General features: G+C 44.9%; 1 pseudogene; it reads right to left on the bottom strand.

Moving 5' to 3' along the window:
• Positions 1-2,557: 2,557 nt before the first annotated feature.
• On the bottom strand, positions 2,558-19,546 carry LOC138301606 (gastricsin-like; annotated as a pseudogene).
• Between the last annotated feature and the right edge of the window lie 418 nt (positions 19,547-19,964).

Here is a 19,964-nt window from a genome sequence, read left to right as displayed (position 1 = left end):
CCACACCAACATTCATTGATCCAGCCACCACATCTATCCTACCTGCAGACATCACCCCAGCAGACCCTCAGACATCCACCCTAGTCACTACACCCGCAGACACCACAACCACTGGCACGCCTACATGCAGCACATTCACCATACCTGCAGTCACCACCCCAACAGACAGCCACTCCCCCCCACACCATCCCCCAGCACCTCCACCACACCTCAGCCCAAAACACATACACCCCCTCACTCACCCACCCAACAGACACCCACCACCCACAAGCATACCTCCACCAACCTTGCACCCAAGACATTCACAGCAACACCTCATACAACCACTCCCTCTCCCTCCACACCCAAACCCTTTTGTTATGGCCGTCCCTGTGTGTCTAAGAAAGCTTTCCTCTTGGAGTTCGACCTTTCCCCTACACCTCCCCCCGTGACACCCCTAGCCGATCCGTTCCCCTCCTCAAGGCCCTACCTTCTACCTCCAAGGCCTCCCCTACCCCTGTGCCAGTACCCATGCACCTCCCCCACCAAAATGTCAACCCCTCCCAAGAAGACCCAACTCTCCCCCAAGCCTAAGCCAAAACATCCCCCCCAAGCCAAAGCTGTGTATGTGTGGGTGTCTTTGTTGTTGTATGTGAGTGTGCGTATCAGTGTACTGGTACGTGTGTGTGTTGCCTCTGCAGCCCCCTCCCTATGGTATGCTATGTAAGTGTACAAAATGTCACAATATACAACTGTAACAGGTGAGTGTGTGTACTTACGGTTGTGTCGTGGCGAAGATTCCGTTGTCTTTCCTCGAGCAGGAGCAGCTGGATGACGTCTAGTTGTGGTTCCATGGTGGCTCCAGATGAGTATGGCTTCCTTTATACAGATCATATCCACCTGGGTTTCCGTGGTGATCCGACTACATGCTCTACACATTGACCTACGTTAAGGCTGTTTGCACTGTGCTATAGCTATGTGCAGGTTGAGTTCAGGGTGATTTAGTGTTTTGGGGGGTTTTCTGACAAGTTAGTGTTATTATTCTTTGAGGTGGGTGACTGCCCACCCAAATTATCAACTTTTTAAAACTTTGTTACTTATCAGAACTCTTACTAGTGAGTGTTCCCTGGCACAGACTGTTACTCTTTACAGTTTGGCTCTGCTGCAGCTTGTGCTTCATGTAGCTTCACCGTGTCCACACACTGCTTTCTTGTGCATCTAATTTGCCTTATTGTGTGCTCCTTATTATACCAGTCAGAGTCAATTCCTCGCCTTACTTTTCCAGTTTGCACCTCAATGAAACAAGCATTGGCAAAGCCATAAGGTTTCGCCTTTGTCCTTGTTGTTCAATGTAACTGGATTACAAATATTAGAGAAATGTTATAATTATGTTTGTTTTATTAAATTAAAAACAAACATTATTATAACATTTTCCTAATTGTTGTTAGCCAGTTGCCTAGAAAAAAAGACAAAGGTAATACGTATTGGCATGCGTGTAAGAAAAGAGAAGAAAGAAGACAAGACAGAAGATGGAAGATGAAAGACAGAAGATGGAAGAAAACTGAAGTGGGAAGAAGATGATGAAAGGCATGGAAAGACAAGACGGAAGAAGAGAGAAGAGGGAAGAAGAGAGAAGAGGGAAGAAGAGAGAAGATGGATGAAGAAAGAAAACGGTAGAAGAGAGAAGACAGCAGAAGACAGAAGTCGTGAGACGACAAAAGACATCAGAAGAGTGCAGACGTGAGAAGACAGAATGTGGTAAAGAAGATAGCGAAGACAGAAGAAGGTATGCAGAAAGAAAAAAGAACAACAACAAAGAAAGAAGACCAAGAAGAAAGAAGATGTCAGCGAAGTAAGAAGACAGCATGTTGGAAGAAAAAAGAAGACAGCAATGAAAAAAGAAGACAGAGAAGACGTCAGCGAAGAAAAAAGATGTCAGAGAAGAAGGAAGACGGCATGCAAGATAAAAAAAAATAAGTATCTTGTGCCTCGCAGCCAGCGGGATGGACACTGGCCAGTGTTGAATAGGAAGTGACTGGAAGGAGTACTAGGTCCACAGGCAACTTGACGGCAATATTGGCGAAGAAGACGAAGACGATGACAGGAAGTGACTTAAAGACGACGTGCTGGCCAATCTGAGGTAGGTAAATCAGAGCGACGTTGGAGTAAGCCACTAGTAAGTTTAGGTAAGTAAGGGGCTGGTTCCAAGCCCCTTTTACATTTTTTCACTAACATAAGATTTCACAAGCAATCGCGCGTGCAGGTGAAACCTAAAAATGAAGTTGCTGGGTGAGTGAATGGGGGTGACTTCAATTTACTGTTCAAACCAAGACTTTTTGAGAGCAGAATGTGTGTTTACCCCACCTCCAACTCTGCGAAATTTATCACAAAATGTTTGACTGGGTGATTCAATAATAAAGTAGCATGGTGTTTAATACATGTTTTTATTGACTTTACTTGGGCACAAAAATGGACATAACATGACACAACACTACAGCTGCTGCAGACACTGACTAAGGGGTGTAATAGCAGAATTAAACGACTGACATCTAAAGCTGGAGATGATGCCACAGTCATTCTAGGGCGCGGTGGCAAAGCCTACTTGGTTGTTGCCAAAATCGTAGACTGAGTAGCATGCAAGGAGGAAGACATCACCCAGTATCCAGAGGGGCTGCCCCTTCTGGGAGGGCAGGTAGGTCGGCATGATGCCCACTGTCCAGTAACCGTTGTTCTGTTGAAATAAAGAAGACACTCTAGTTATAAATTTGAAATATTTCTATGCACGTTTGCATCCAGATCTAATGACCCTGCTAAGCTATTGTATGAAGAACGTACTTCAGGTAAAGGAGAAAACTACAAGTCAGTACAACTAACTACAAATTTCTGCAAGGGTAATTGAGTCAGCTCTACTATATGGTAGGACTCAGATGCATTAATATTTGACGCAGTGCAGCACAGCAACCAAAGTCGCTGCTCCGCCCTGCTTCAAATGGAGAGCGAGAACATGCACAATATCTACAAGATAGGGTGCATTTTTTTCCCTCCCCTTACGCTGGTGCACGTTTGACTGCCATATGCCAACACACACCCTCGTGCCATAGTGTAAGAGTGTGTGTGTGAGAAGTAAAGAATAGGGGCCAGGTGTATCATTTTTAAGAAATCGCTATTTCTGACTCGCAAAGTGCCATGTATCACATTTGCGAATCGGTAATATCGATTTCTTAAAAATCGCAAATGCTATTACCGTATCGCAAATTGCGATACCGGCCCCATTCGCAGCTATGGGCCTGTTGGCCCATATCTGCGAATTTTTTGCATTTCCAAAATTGCGATTTCAGAACCAGAAATCACAATTTTGGAAATGCAAAACCCCAGGGTGCTGTGGGGCTAACGCCCCCTCTGCTGCACCCCAAAAAAAATTGGGGGGACATGTAAGGTGCACACATGACAAAAGGGCATGTGTGTTTTACATGTACAATTAAAAAATGCATTTTAAATGCATTTTTTAATTTTGCACATGGTTACCACCAAGTTCAACTTGGTGGTAATTAGCAATTCCTAAATGCCAAAATCGCATTTAGGAATTGCTTCATACATGTGCTAAGAAATCACAAATAAGGAAGCCTTATTTGCGATTTCTAATTTAGAGAGTCGCAATTTGCGACTCACTAAACAGGGTTGCAATTTAAGGAATCGCTATTTTAGCGATTCCTTAAAATTGCGTTCAGAATGTATTTCATACATTCTGAAATGGCATTTTGCATTCGCAAACGGGCATTCGCACTGTTTGCGAATGCAAAATTCTTTCATACATCTGGCCCTAGGTTTTGTACTGGAAGAGGACACTTCTTGTACAAGAACTATTCTTTAAGAATTTGCCACTTTGTATGTGTGCTTTACAGCGCAACGTACATGCAATGTTAGAAAAATGAGATTTAAAAACAATTCTCATTGTTACCCCCTGCTTTAAGGAGGAGTAGCGTTCTAGTGCAAATCCCTGTCAACGAATGGTAGTAGATAGAGATTTGCACCAAAACCCATGGCTAGTTACATGGAAATGCTCTTGTCCCACCTCTGGAACACCCCCTTAATGCAAAGAAGCGCAATGCACAACTTTACTTTGGGAACTTCCCAACACAAGTCTTGGTTTGAGTTGGATAATAAATCCCACCCCAGCGCTATGTGCCGGATTGTGACACAAGCCAGGTGCAAAGCATTAGTGAATCTGGGTCTAGGTTTATATGTGAGCTCCTGAAGACACTAGGACTGTGAGTGTAAGGTCTACAAAACGGTTAATACGTGGGCTTTGTAGGACACCTGGACCATACAGGTAACCTCTACAGGGCATTAGTGTTGTAGAAAAATGTTAGAGGACAATTGTGCTATACGAGTGAGCTCAGTAAGATGGTTGGATCACGCAAGAGCTATATGATACTCTAGGCCTACACATCCACATTAGGGCTAAGGGAGAGTTTTGTAAGACATGAGGACTAAGCAAGAGCTCTCCAACAGACTGCAGTTCCAATAAAGATCACTATAAGTGATTTAGAATCTGACAGCATTTTGAGAAGCGTAAGCTGATGCCTCTCAAGACAAGAGAGATCGCAAAAAGACGATAGGCAGCAATAACGAACTGACCACATACCCTGAGACTGTAACATGCTGCCCAGCACATCAAGAAGGGCTACGCTGAGAACTCTAGAAGACAGTGCATGACACACTTTGTGTTAGCGCTAGACAAGAGAGCATGTTGGATCTGTACAGGACACAATCAGCGCTCTGATATTCTGTGATATATTCGTCCCTCCTCCCCATTATCTCCTGGCCTGTGCTGCTGGTCCTTGCCGCAAGGTCACGCCATTTGGAAACATCACTCCCCACCCCCGCCAAACGTGAGGGAAAGGGAAGTGCAAACAGCAGCTGGGATATAAGGGGTGTAAGGGACCATAATGCAGAGTCTCATAAACATCAAGCATCATAATAAGTGAGGAGAATGCTGATCCAACAGAAACAGGTAGAAGAAGAGGGCCAAGAAGCGGTATGTGGGGACAGCGCCTTCAGTAATGGGTCCAGTCCTAGGAACCTCATCTTAAAGGGATGCTTCTGTACTGTGAACCGGAACACAACTAGGAGGTAGGCACTATAAATACTATATTGCAGGTATAAGGATTCAAACGCTTGCACACACATCAATCAGGCCAAATCAGCTACAACATGTCATGTTTCCTTGTTGTCTTGAACATCCTTACCTGGAGGACGTAAGAAGATGCTTGCAGAGGGAAGGAGACCCCACTAATGGTGAAGCCGAGGGTTGGCATGTTCTGAATATTACCACAGCTTACTGCGTACTACAGAGGAGAACACAAGAAAAAGAACATCTGCAATACAAAATTAACATAGTAGCTCTACCTGTACATATAAGAGAGGCAGGTTTGTGCCATTACACTGAAGCACTTAAGTGCATTCAGCAACAAGTGAGTTTATCATTAATCTGCCTTGTATACAGTACTTTGAGTGCTTAAAGTGTGTAGGCGGTGGGCAACAGCACATATTTTTGGTGAACAGAAAACTTATTTTTCATCATCAGACTTTGACCCAGAGCAACGGAGAGAATCAGAAAGGTGAGAAAGTATATAGGAGGAAGAAAAACATAGGAACAAACAGCAACTAATGAAAGCAGATCCAACCACCCAGACAATTGCCAGTCCTGCTGGATACCTTCTAAGACACATTTGGCCCTATGTACTGATTTTCAAGCACAGAACAAATTGTTCCTTTGGTTTAGCAGAAAATCTCCAAATCATGCATTGGATTGGCAAATGCATAAGGTCCTTGATGTGGCATGCTATCAGCCAGGTCACCAGGCAAGGTCTTAGAAAGACCTTGAAAACTTCACAGTTGGAGAAGGTGAAAACAGGCCAGTGGAAAATAAAACACGCACAGTAAGGGCAAACACTTCCAGAGGCAGGCATGTCTGCTGACCTGCCCCGTTCATGTTAGCACCAGCACCTCCCGGTGAGCAGCGGCACTCATCACGCATGGTACAAGGGCCTTCCCTGCGCAGAGCAGCGGGCGGCCAACAGCAGTTTTATTATGTATTTATTTTGTTCTGCCAACAGCAGTTACGACTTCTACGCTTACGATTCAGTTCACTCTATGTACTCGTCCCCTTATCTTTCTTGCCTTAAAAGTTCCCCACGTCTTATGATTGCTGTGATGTGTTGAGCTGCCAGGTCCCTTCCTTGTGCGGCAGGGTCAGTCCCTCAAACTTCGTCTCTTGGGGCTAGCTACAACCTGCGTGCACTCGGTACCCGGTAAATCCAGACCGTCTTCCTATCATACCTGTATTTATATCCCTCGGTGTGTTTCGCTTCAGTAATTGTGCTTTTCCTCCCGAGGCCGAGATTGCCCGACCTCTTGCATTGAGGTACCCGAGGCTGCTTCAGAATCTGCCAGGCCTGGTTTTCCATCACCCGTCCTGCAGGCGCCTGTCTATTTCCCCCTCCCCCTCTCCCTTTTGCACGTTACCCTTGGGTCCCCTTCTCAGACCTTGAAGCAACTACAGGGGGTGAACGAACTTGTAGGGGGAGATGGACTCAGCATCCTGTGCGGAATCGGAGACATGGTTCTGGCACCAGTGGCGTAATGAAACCTAAGCGGGGACCCTTCAAAGTACCTGCAGGGCCCCCTGTATCCTGTCAGGAACCTGTCGTCCGTGCACAGTGAACTGTGCTGAGGGCCCTCCCCTGGAGCTCGCCCCATCCCCCGCACCTTTCCCATAATGTGCACCAGCAACCTCGTGAGGGACTGAAGTGCGATACAATTACAATTATATTTACACGTCATTAAATTGCATGTTTGAATCCAGGAAAGAATGATCTGGTAACTCGTGATGTGTATGAGGTAAGCGGGCTCTGGCTTCATGGCTGGCACTAATAAAGTGCCTTGACTGTGTCCGAGTGTAGCGCACCCAGGCAGATGAACTTGCACTGGGGCCGCACACACTCAATGTGTGCTCTGCCACCTAAATCTGCAAACTGCAGACGAGTCACTTTGCAAGTTTGTCAAGTGATCAGCCGAGATATAAAAGGGTTTTATTGCCTCATGCTAAGTGTGTAGGCGAGGCGTATATGGTCTGTGTGTAACTATCAAATAATCATTTATATGAACACATTATAAACCTAATTACCGAGTTACCAGTAGTGTCTTGTAAAATATGTCACTTACTACTAAAGTCAAACAAACTAAGTTTATAAACCTTTGAAAGACTAACTCAAACCGTGCGAGGACTCATACTTATGCCTTGGGTGACTTGTGCAGGCGGTTTCAGAGGCCACAGTATGACGTGATCTCTATGACTAGGAATAGGAGGGAGGAGGAGATGTAGGATAGTTGCTAGGGGAGCCGAATTTGGAACAAGGACAACCAGCTTCAGATCCCAGCATTATCTCAACATCCCGAGATTCTGAGCAAATCACTTCATCTCCCTCTGCCTAAAAAGAAAAACACATTTGTAAAGTTAGAGTCAGGTTTGTGCTATAGAACAATTAAAAAAATGACCAGGTCAGGAACTTGTGACCTGCAGATTATATATGTAAAACAAAAGTAGAGGGATGGCAAGAGATATAGTGCAGCACTCATGTTCCTGATTGTTTTTAATTTGCACCTAATAAGTACAATTAGCTGGGTGGGAAATCACTCACCCCAGTGATCCCCAAATTGGAAATAAACCAACAGTGCATAGTGTAATACACTAAGAAGTAAGTCTTTTGGACTTTGTAAGTACCACGTATTAACCACAATTGGTGGTGAAGTTCCTTGCCACACAATCAGTACTAAATAACATTTATGCCTCTGATAGATAATATGAGGCAATTCTGTGTTGTGTGATTTGAACATCTGAGGACTACTTGTCCATATGATGAAAAGTGTGGCTGGGAACCTTACAGGACTGGAATGTGGAGAAAACCAATAGAGCGCCACTGAATCCTCTACTTAGGAGATGGACTAATCCTTCATACCTTACTGTTTTGAATATTAGTGGTGTGTGGGTATTGTGCAAGGTTATGTCTCAATGGCTGACCCTCTGAACTGCTTTGCTACAATACGTATTTGTGACTGGCATGATACATTAAATGTTGTCAGGCAGACACATTAACCGTTCAATCTGTTTTGTGGTTACTCAGACATGTGACCAAAACCTAAATACAGATCTCTGCTAGAAGTGCATTAATCAAATGATTTATCATACCGCTATTGTACTAGTAGACTGGTTGGATACACATAGATGTTTACATCAAGTGACTTAATACTCCTGTCATATTATGTGGATTTGTAGAGCATAACCTTTGATATTGTCACTGTTTTAGTGAGGTGCGATAAAGAAGTGTGCAGCATCTCAATGAGTTGTTGCTGTGCTGAGCCATAGTCCTAGAGTTATATTGTTAGGGTGTCTCCTGGACGTTTCTTTGTTTTTGCTGTTGTATTTTATTTTATGGTATATGCCGGTCTCGTTCACAATGTATAGGCAAGGTAATGTGTAAATTGTACACAAGAAAATGAGATGTGGAAATGAACAATACATTATACTATGCTGTACTGTGACAGAACTGGAACGCAAAACTACTTTATTATATATTGCAAAACCAATAAAGAGTTACTTGGAAAAAAATATGGCCTTGTAGACAGCACTATCACTTGTGAGAGTATCCTGGAGATTAGCAGATGAGAGACTAGCCTGCTAAGAGCAGGTTGGACTATTAGAAAAGTCAGGTCTTGGCTTCTTGGGGAACTCGAGACTAGAGAAGGAGATTCTGATGTGTAGTGAGAGGTTGTTCTATGCTTTAGGAGCAATGTATGAGAAGGCCCGGGCTCCAGATCCGTTTCTGTGTTTGCATGTGTCCATGCGGTTTGTGCGAGTAGGTGTCCAGATGAGCTGAGGTATCTGGAGGGTTTGTGGAAGAAAATATGACTGTTTAGGTAGGTGGGGCTGGTGTTGTGTAGTGCCTTGCTGTTTTGGGTGTAAACTAGGGGAGGACAATATATTCTGCTCCGCTGGTGGAGTTTTCAGAGTTTTGGCCACTCTGCATTATGCTTGTAACTCGAAGTTCTGGACAAATTCCGCCCCCTGCTGTGTGGTGGAGTTTTTTTATCACACGTACTGTACGTTAACGAGTGAGAGCAAAATTTGGCGACTCCTAGTGCAATTTTTGGTCACTAGGAGGGCACTGGGCGAGATTTCTCCAACGTGGGTGGTCGCGACCGTTTGTGGTCAGAAAACTGCCACTCTAGTAGGAAATCCACTCATTCGGCAGTAAAATCAACTCAAGAAACTGCGCCCTTTGGCGCACCCCGTGGTGTCATTTGCTCTAATTTTCAGGGGGGAATGAGCAACCGGTGCTAAATCACAGCGCGAGCAGCGCGACTTGCCTATTTCCACCCGTTCGCAGAATTCCATGGAATCTCGCTGAGATTTTTTAAACTTCGCAGAATTCCACAAAGTCAAACTCCGTGACTAATGCCCAGGCCTAATTTAAACCATAATGACTACAAAATCCAATGTTCTTTGCTCATCTCTTTATGGCAGAATTTGATTTAAAAAAATCAGTGTGTACCGTCAGACGACAGACTACCTATCATTGCCATTGCTCCGCATTACATGGACCCTCATAACTGTTTGTTTTGTGACTCCTAAGCCCCCTCCCCCCACACCCTATGTGTGTGATGAAATAAATGTTATTCATATACAGCGTGACAGGTGGCAAGGGTGCGGTCCAGCATTTCTGACTTACCTGCCCACTTTGATCCTGTTGGGCTCCAAGGTACTGCGTGAGGGTAGAGAAGGCCTGCTGAGGGGTGGAGAGCAAGGAGGTTCCGGTGTCCACGATAGCCTGGCACCCTTGTCTGCACCAGACCGTGGCCTGTCCATTGATGGAGAATCTGGAGAGACGGGGGCATAAACTTGTGGTTATTCCATCTCATGACACTGAGCTGTGCACTATTTCAATAACAAAAACATGTCTTTAATGAAGGGTTAACTTTGGTTGTTACTGGATGTAGGAAGATTTACAATGGAAGTCTTGACCACCACGACAGAGGATTTAACAATACCCGAAGGTGAAGAAATAATTGTGTAACAGTGCCCTCTTGTGGTCAATTGAGAAATGTATCTGTATCAGACCAAGGCAAAGTGCGTAAACCAGTTCTAGTGATCATCTACGTTCAGGAAGCATACGGAGGAAAACTGCCAGGGGATCCGAAATCTCAGTGGGTGTCTCCCTTGGCTACGACATTGAGTATGTACTAGAAGACGTTGTAACTTTTGAACTTACCTACCATCAATTCTGTGATCTATCCGACGGGATCAGCCGCTTGCTGATAATGCTAGCTTATTGTCTATCCCCCTTTGCTATCACTCCCACACCCAATCTGAATCCCACTCCTCATAATAAATGTATTTATCTTTTTGTCTATTTATTTTTACTTAGTTATTAACTTTTTATTTGGGCTCTGCAGCTGCAAAGTGCTTTTAAGGCTGCTCGCATACTTAATTGCGCTTTGCATGCACTTCCTCTTTTTAGATCAAAGCCTACCAGATAACACATATATTCAGAAAGCTGGCCTATTAATGCATTCCACCTCCTCCTTACCATTGGCTTTGTGGTTTGTAACTCACAATTTACTGCTTTCTATTTGCTGGCTTTATTTGCTTTAGGCTGTCCAGCCAGCCTGAGTTTGTTCCACCCATTGCCCAAACCTTGTTTAGTGTATTCTTCCACAAACTTGCTTTCTGTAAACAGGCCGTTAAATCTTGCTCTTATCTTCTGCATTCAAAGACAGGTCAAATGTCAAGTTCTCTCTACCAGGGAGCTTGCTGTTTATTTTTGTTTCTCTGACTTCAAAGTGAAATAATTTTTGTGGCAATCCTGCTGAGGAGCCATGTAAGAGGAGAGGGTGTGGGATTTTTTTTTGTAGCTTACAACAAAAACAAGCATTTGTTATGGAATAGGTCTCGCACTTTCTTGAGTTAGAGCTATTGGCATTGTAAATTCATAACTGGACTTTTCTTACCACATAAATTGTTCAACCCTGCCTCCTAATTTCGTCTTTTCCCACCATATGATTCCAGTGGCCAACCATTTAACTAAAGCACTTCCATTTACCTTCTTCCTCTATCTTAAAAAAAATATACAATTATCATATAAACCTTTAGCAGACATACATTTTTGGCATTAGAGTGTAATGCTCAAAACACCATAACAAAAATATAACTTGTGATGGATTGGAGGGTGAAAGGAAAGAGAGAGCCGTGAGTAAAGATGAAAAGGACAAGTGGCGTAGTAACTGTGTCATGGGTTCTGGAGTAAGAAAGGAACATGATTGACTGCAATTTTGGTAGGAAAATAGAGGAGTAATTAGAGTTGAGTGAGGTCCATAGGTCTTTGGGCCCCAGTGTCACTGCACCTGTTGCTCCATTGATAACTAGGCCTCAGGAGAGAAAGTGGATGGGGCAGAAAAAGAGAAGTGAAAGGAATACAACAGACAAAAGGAAGAAAGAGAAGGGGTCGCAAAGAAATAAAAGAAAGAAGGGAAAAAAAGAATGAAAAAATGAAAACAATTAAGAGAAGAAATAGAGCAAATGAGACGAAAGAAAAAAGGGAAAGAAGGTAGCGAACGAAAGATAAAGAGGAAAAAATCACGAAAGAAGTATGAAAAGAAAGAGAAACATGAACATTAGAGAAAAAAGAATGAAAGTGAGAGAAACAAGCAGCGAAAGAACCAGGCATGTATGTACTGACACATTTCCCACAGACAAAGAATGGGAAAACCACTTTGACATGTCCGGTCCCGACAAGTAGCTTGTGGCTTCCACATACAGACAGGAAAAAGAGGGATTTATAGTAAAAAGTGAATTGACAGATAAAGATAAGAAAAACACCAGAGAAAGGAAGGAAGAAAGAAAGATCTTAAAAAATGTGAAAGGCTGCATACAGAGTGAAAGGAAAAAGCAAAGAAAAAAAGAAAGAATGAATGAAGGGAAAAAATAGTGAAAGAACGAATGCCTGTTGAAGAAAAAAAGAGAAGAATGAAACAGTGAAAGAAATAATCACGTTTTTGTGAGTTTGAAAGAGGAGATAGCAAAAGAAAGAGGGAAATAAAAAAAAAGAGAGGAGAACAAATAAACAGTTGAAAGAAAGAGCGAAACTGTTAATCTGTAGATTTTAAGAGCTACAAAGAGAAAAGTGGGTGTGAAAGAAAACATTTAGAAAAGATAAAGAACAGAGAGAAATAGGTGGAACACACCTCCCAAATAAAGATGGCAGCTAAGAATAGATTTAAGTGGCTCCGCCACGTCCTCAAACAGAAATCAGAGTGTGGAACAGCAGGGGGCACTGCAGAACAGCAAGAGGTGCATTAGCAGAGTTGTATGTGAACCCCTATACAGCAATATTGGGGCGATTCAGATTGGGATTGGGGGTATAGACAGAGCTGTGTCCCAGCCCAGTGCTGGAATAACAGAAGGCAGCGGTGAGAAATGAGAAACAGAGTGCTGTGTAATTCCTGGTATTGGAATAATGGAATACTGCAGGTTGGGGTTGAGGTGCACCGACAGAGTTGTATGTGGGCTGCAGTACCGGAATAGTAATGGGCATACAAGGTCAGAAATGAGGTATGTTAATGGAGCTATGTGTGGAACCTAGTATTGGCGTGCCATTGTTGCAGAGTGTTAGCCTGGAGGTGCCCTGGTGAAGTTGCGAGTGGGGCCTAGTATGGGAGTGGCATTAACCTCTGAACCACAGAAGCGAGGAGTCCTGAAGGGCGTGTGTGTGTGAGCCTTAGTTCTGAGAATAAATGTGCACTTAATGTTAGAATTGATAAATTCTGGCAGAGCTGTGGTGGTTCCCATCAACAGTGGCGTTGGACATGAGGTGCACTGGCTGAGCTATGTTTTGCTCTTTTGGGTCCAGTATTGACTTGGTAGTGGGACTAAATATTAGAATTGAACTTCTATAATGGAACTGTATGTGAGCGGGGTCCCAGTATAGGAAAGGAAGTGACCTCACGGGGGTCGAACTGAGGTGCAATGATGGAGCTGCGCCCAAGGTCCTAGTACTGAAACAGCAGAGTGCACTGCCTGTAAAAACTGAGGTGCGCTGGCAGACAGCGTGCGTGGGGTTCTGGCACAGCTAAGGGCTTAGAGTTTGTGAACTGAGGTGCAGTGATGGAGCTGCGCCCAAAGTCCTAGTACTGAAACAGCAGAGTGTACTGACTGTAAAAACTGAGGTGCTTTGCCAGATAGCTTGTGTGGGGTTCATGGCACTGGCAAGGCTGAGAGCTTGGAGTGTGTGAACTGCGATGCACTGACGGAGCTGTGTCCGAGGTCCCAGTGTTGGATAAGCAGAGTGTACTGACTGCAAGAACTTCGGTTCTCTGGAAGACAGCGTGTGTGGGGTTCCTGGCACAGGCACATCTGATGGCTTGGGTTGTGTGAACTGAGGTGCATTGATGGAGCTGCGAGTGGGGTCCCAGTATGGAGCAGAAGTGAGCACTGTCTCTAAGGATTGCAGAGCCCTGGTAGAGCTGGGTGCCTAGGCTATAAGCCAGTGGTTCCCAACCTTTTGACTTCTGTGGACCCCAACTTTATCAATATTGGAACCCGGGGACCCCCCACTAAATCATTATTGGAATGAGGGGACCCCCCCACTGAGTCATTACTTAAAGATGGGGACCTAATCTGTTAAAATTATTACATTTTCTAAGCAGTCATGGACCCCCTGAGGAGGCTTCACGGACCCCAAGGGTTCCCGGACCACAGGTTGGGAACCACTGCTGTAAGGAATTACAAGCGATCCTCCGCCCTTGCTCTCAGCACACAGGCAGGCACACTTGGTATAGAAAATCCAAGCCAAGGAAGAGTCTGAGAGAGGGTGCAGAGAGCCCACAAAACCAAATGGAAACAAGATAACAGCCTTGTTTATAGCTAAGCTCAGCAGAAGAATGCTCTGCAAATGAAAAGTGAAGCTTCCCTGCACAGGAGGAGGAATCAAAGTAAAAACAAAATGAACTGTGCTGATGAAGCACATTTTTTGTAATTCTGAAGTGTGGTGGAAACATATATTTGAATATAATCAAAACACATCAATACACTAGGTGATGGCATTTGTACACATTATCGTTTGTATGCAGTAAAATCCATTTTGGTGCAAAGGTAATGGTCATTTTAATTGAACAAGTGTTGTCTGTAAAGGCAGTGCGCTACAACACCATGCATACTCTAGACTATGCCACTCCATTACTCTATGACCTTTCACTCTGTGTCACGCCACTCCATTCTATGCCCCTCCACAACATGCCACTCTACTCTACACCCCTCCACTCTAAGAGACTCTGTGATACGCTACTCCACTCTACTCCACTCCTAACTATGCCACTCACTCCACAACACAACACTGTACTCCATTCTATGCCCCTCCACTCACCCCACTCAACTCTTGCCCACTCCAATCTACCCCAATCCACTCCAATCTATCCTACTCCAGTGTACCCCAATCTACTCCACTCCAGTCTACCCCTCTGCAAGCTACCCCTCCCCAATGTACCCATTCCACCTCACCCCAATCTACCCTACACCACTCCAATCTACTCCACTTCAGTCTACCTCACTGTAATCCAATGTACACAACTCCTATCTACACAATCCACCCCACTCTACCCCAGTCTACACCAGTGTACCCCACTCCACTCCAATCTACTCCACTTCAGCCTACCACACTCCACTCAGTCTAACCCATAAACCCACCCCATTCCATTCCACTCCACCCCAATCTACTGTGTTCCACTCAGATCTACCCCACTCTGCACCAATCAACCCCAGTCTACCTCACTCCACTCCAATCTACCTCAATCCACCCCACTCCAGTGTACCCGGATCCAAACCACTCAACTCCAAACTACCTGAGTCTGCTCCAGTCTACCCAAATCCACTCCAGTCTACCTTCACTCTAATCTACTCAATCCAGTTTATTCCATTCCACTTTATTCCACTCTTAACTCCACTCCAATCTATTCAATTCTTCTCACTCTAATCTACCCCTCTGTACCACATTCTACCCCACTCCAATGCACCCAATCTACCCCATCTCACTCCACTCTAGTCTGCTTCACTCTGCCACAGCTCCACTCCAGTCAATTCCATTCTATCTCACCCTAACCCAGTCAACCCACTTCACCTCACTCAACCCACTCCACTCCAGCCATTCCTCTTCAATCTGCCCCACTTCAGTCTACCCCACTCCAATCTATTCTACCCTACTCTAATCCACCCAATATATCCCACTCCACCCTAATCTACCCCACTCCACTCCAATTCACCCCACTCCACTCTTCTCCAATCTCTACTTCACTCCAATATATCCAATTCCACTCTACCTACTCCACTCTAATCTACCCCACTTCACCCTACTCTAATCTACTCCACTCCAATTCACCCACTCCAGTCCACCTAACCTACCCCCTCCACTATATCCCAATCTACCACACTCCATTCCACTCTACTCAATCTACCCCACTCTTCTTCACTCCAGTCTATCACATTCCAGTCAAATCTACCCCACTGCAGTTCAGTCTAACCCACTTCACCCCAATCCACATCACCCCACCCCACCCCACTGCAATCTACCCTACTCCACTCCACCCCAAACTACTGTCTACCTCACTCAAATCTACTCTGCCCAATCCAAATCTACCCCACACCGCTCTATCCAATTCCAACCTACTCCACCACAATCTACCCCACTCTTAACTACCTCACTCCAGTCTACCCTGCCACTGTATCCAACACCACTGCAGCCTACTCCACTGCCATCTACCCCAATCCAAACGACCCCACTTCTATCTATCTCCAATCTACCCCACTTCACTCCAACCTACCCTACCATAATCCACCCAATCTACTCCACCCCACCCTAATAAACCCCACTCCACTCCAGTCTACTCCTCTCCACTCCAGTCTACCCCACTCCAATCCAATCTACCTCAATCCACTCTTCCTCAATCTACCCACTCCACTCCAGTCTACCCCAATAAATCTCACTCTACTCCAATCTACCCCACTCCACCTCAATCTACTCCAGTCCACTCGACCCCAACTAAACCTACCCCACTGCCCCACTCTAGTGTACCCCAAGCCCCTCCACTTCAGTCTGCTCCACTCTAATCTACCCCACTCCAATCTACCATCCTGATCTGCCCAGCTCCCCACTCCAATCTATCCCACTCCACCCCAATGGTGCCCCTACTCCACTCTTTGACAATCTACTCCACTCTACCTCAATTTCCCCCCTTCCACTCTACCAAAATCTACCCAACTCCAATCTACCCCACCCCACTAACTGTTAGTCAGGCTGAACAGCAGCCACACTGCTGTACAACATGTCTAAAACACATTGCCAAAGTCAATAGCTCTCGCATAGGCGTGACCCATTGGCCTTGCCAATGCTTGTTTAAGGTTAAAATGTACCGGTATATCATGGCAAACGGACAGAACCGACTAGAGAAACACACTGTTTACTGTCCCACGGATGCCATGTGACATTTATAACCATTGTTCTAGGAAATAAGGGGGAGCGTGATCCACTCGAGGCTTCTCGCCTCGTGACAGTCTTTCCCCAAAACGAGGCACTTCCCCTTACAGATGCAGCAGACTCCAGGAGGCGGCACACGGGGGAGATGAAGAAAAAGAAATGGCTTGAGTGTTCATTTTGTAGATTCCTACCCCTCGAGGCAGATTTTCCAGTAAGCTTGATGTGTGACTGGCGTTCAGGAGATCTGTCCCGTGTAGTAGTTGGAATTCACTCCTCCAAAGACGACCTCGCCTCCGTACTGGGAATTTGATTGGCTGGTGGAATACACAAACATATTTAGATGCAAATTAGTGCTTTACTTCAGACTTCTGTAATGCATAGAGCATCATTTGAGTCATACGGACAAGTACGGATTGGTGAACTAAGGTATGGCTGCAATTACACCACAAAAGAGATCTCCTTTCAAAGAGGGATGGGTGAGCAGTTAACTGCAACCCTTGTGACAAGGGCCTTCTGGTCCAAGAGAAAATGTGAAAAGTGGGCGCGGCACAAATGGACTCCCCCAAAGATCAAAAAGTTATGTGTCAGAACTTTTTCAGTTGGGGTGCTCACGCCTTGCTATTTGGTTTGTGTGTCCCATTTCTAATTGTAGCAGACGAGAAGACGTAAAAGAAAGTTAGACGTGAAAGTTGAAGCCTCTCCCCCAGTACCTGTACTGAAGGAGAACACCGATGGAAATGAGTATGAGAGGGATGCAGGAGAGATGTCTGGGAGCCTGTCTGGAAGTTTGGTATTCACCCACTCAGGTAGATGCTGAAGACGGGCTGCGAGAGCAGGTTCTCCTGCATGAGGCCGTGCAGTACAGTGGTCGCCCCTTCCACAGAGATGGTGGGGTACGGCAAGCCCAAGATACCGTCAAACTGAGTGGAGACGAAGTTGGAGCCAGGCTCATTTACGCTCAGGCCATACTCCTGCTGAGTGATGGAGATGCCTTGGAACTGGAAGAGGGTATTCAACAAATGTATGAACAAGAAGAACCACCGCACTCATAGAGCGTATTGCTTAGTTACAAATAAATGTGAATCATTGCACGTCGAAGATCCAAAGGAAAGTAATTCAGAGTCCTTCTTAAGTTCTAGTAGATCTTTTAATCAGACTGGTATTCATCAATCCACAGTAAATATCCAAATGGGTACAACCAGTAAGATCCAAATAGGTACAGCCAACATGTGTTTCGTCACACCTGTGACTTTATCAAGGCCATAGAAGCTGTAATTAAAGCGGTAACTCCAAGGTGTACGTGTAAACGTAACTGGGGAAGGCTGTAAAGAATGATGTCAGGTGTACAACCGTATCTTCGGTAAATCCGTTGGTAAAAGAATATGTAACCCTGGTGGTGTACACAGGCAGTAATCTGTGCAAGCACCCCAGGTTTACGAAGAGGCACGGACCCTGGTACTACTCCCCACCCTTGGCAGGACTTACCAGGGTCCCTGGATTCCCAGGGTTGGGGATCTTGTGCGTGAAAAGGTCACAGTGAAAAAATAATTTGGCCCTTCTTATCGTGCACCAGTCCCTGTGTTGGGGATACACGGAACCAGAACTGTTATTCTACCCCCGTTGCCAGGTGCCAAAGAAAATCGCTTTGTTTTTATTGACAATGTCAAGTTACAACATGTGGCCGATTCTACACAGCCGACCAAGAGGAACGTCCAGTAGTTCCTGAATCCCTCTCACTAATGGAGAAGAAGTTCCGCTTCAAGTTATCTATACTAACACTGATGCGTCTCCGCGCTTGGGGAGGGTGGATGATGATGATCTCGCATTGGTTCCACTAACAACGAGCAACTTAGAAACATTTGACCAAGTCACCATGACTACAAACGTGACGGATGGTGCTGTCTACAGTGTACCAGAACGGGAAACACCGACTCCTCCACTGAACTACGGCAACGCCTTTTGCACGAACTGCCTCTGGTTACTTTGCCGACAACAACAATGGTCTATCGGACTCGTTTGCCTCTTCGACTGCTGACCTGTCGGGTCCACGTAAGCTGATACATTAGCTTAAAAAAACATATTTTATTTTTCCATGGAATTATCTGTGGCTTTTATTGACTGTCCAGCATTTCTTTTTGGATTGGGTTTGCAATTACCTTTTTTCTGTTAATACATGGTCATTTTCTTCCCGAGAGATCAGCGGTTGAACAGGTGGAGGAGGTATTGAAACCACATTTTTCATCACACAAGGTTCGAAGAGACTTGTCCTTTGTGAACATTTCTGCAGTACCAATTCCAGATGGGATTGTGTGGGATAAAGTAATGTTTGATATATATGGTCCCACTGAAATAATTCAAATACCGTATGTGCTAAAGTTATCCATGAATGACATTGTCATACCAGGCATTGTATATGATGATTGGGATGTGAAAACAGTTGACTCAATGATGACAGAATTGCAATATTATACTGTCTATGAAAATGAGGATGTTTACCAGTTTAAAGACAATTATGGTGACGTGTTTAGCTATAATTATCATGTTCACCACTTCATACATAAAGCGAGCAGTCCAAAAACAATATTTGAGTATATACAATGGGAACATTGCCCAACTCCCCCGCAAGGGAGTTCAAAAACTTATTTTGAAAACTTTACGTATTTTTATGGGCATCATCAAAAAAATGCTAAGTCATATTATTTTAAGATGACTCCGACTAGGGATAAACAAATGTTGTTGACCAACACAAAATTTATATATTCGGACTCCTTTGTTTCCCGGTTATCAATTGAAGGTTATGAATATTGGTCAAAAAATGTTGATTTGAAAAGTGTTTGGGGAACAAAAAATTGGCAAACCAAGGGTAGAGAAACATTGTTTAGAGCATGTCTCATCCCCGTTCAAATGATTTTTTTAAATGAAACAGTACAACAGACTAGTTGCTTAGGCTTAGCTACACTCAGAGAATTGAACATGCCCAGCATACCTGCCCCTGCAAAATGTAATAACTGGCAAAAGTACACAAATGCAACCTTTAGTGAGCTTAATGAGTGGGTCCAGAATGGTACATTTAATACTTCAGTGTCACGTCCAGGCGGGTGGTGATTGTGGCCATTAGATACCAACGGGTGTCATCAATGTTTTGTCACCTCCTCGGGGGTTTCCGAACGAGTAGATCAGACCCTCGCTATATATCACCAGAACATGCTGAAATAATTACAACATATAGGGGGTCATTCCGACCCTGGCGGTAAAAACCGCCAGGGCCGGGGACCACGGATGCACCGCCAACAGGCTGGCGGTGCATCCTTGGGCATTCTGACCACGGCGGTACAGCCGCGGACAGAAACGGGAAACCAGCGGTGTCCCGCCGGTTTCCCGCCGCCCTAGGGAATCCTCCAT

The sequence above is a fragment of the Pleurodeles waltl genome, chromosome 6 (genome assembly GCF_031143425.1).
Source record: "Pleurodeles waltl isolate 20211129_DDA chromosome 6, aPleWal1.hap1.20221129, whole genome shotgun sequence".
In the NCBI taxonomy this organism is placed as follows: domain Eukaryota; kingdom Metazoa; phylum Chordata; class Amphibia; order Caudata; family Salamandridae; genus Pleurodeles; species Pleurodeles waltl.
Note: the sequence above shows the minus strand (reverse complement) of the source record. Positions and strands in the feature narration are given on the sequence as shown.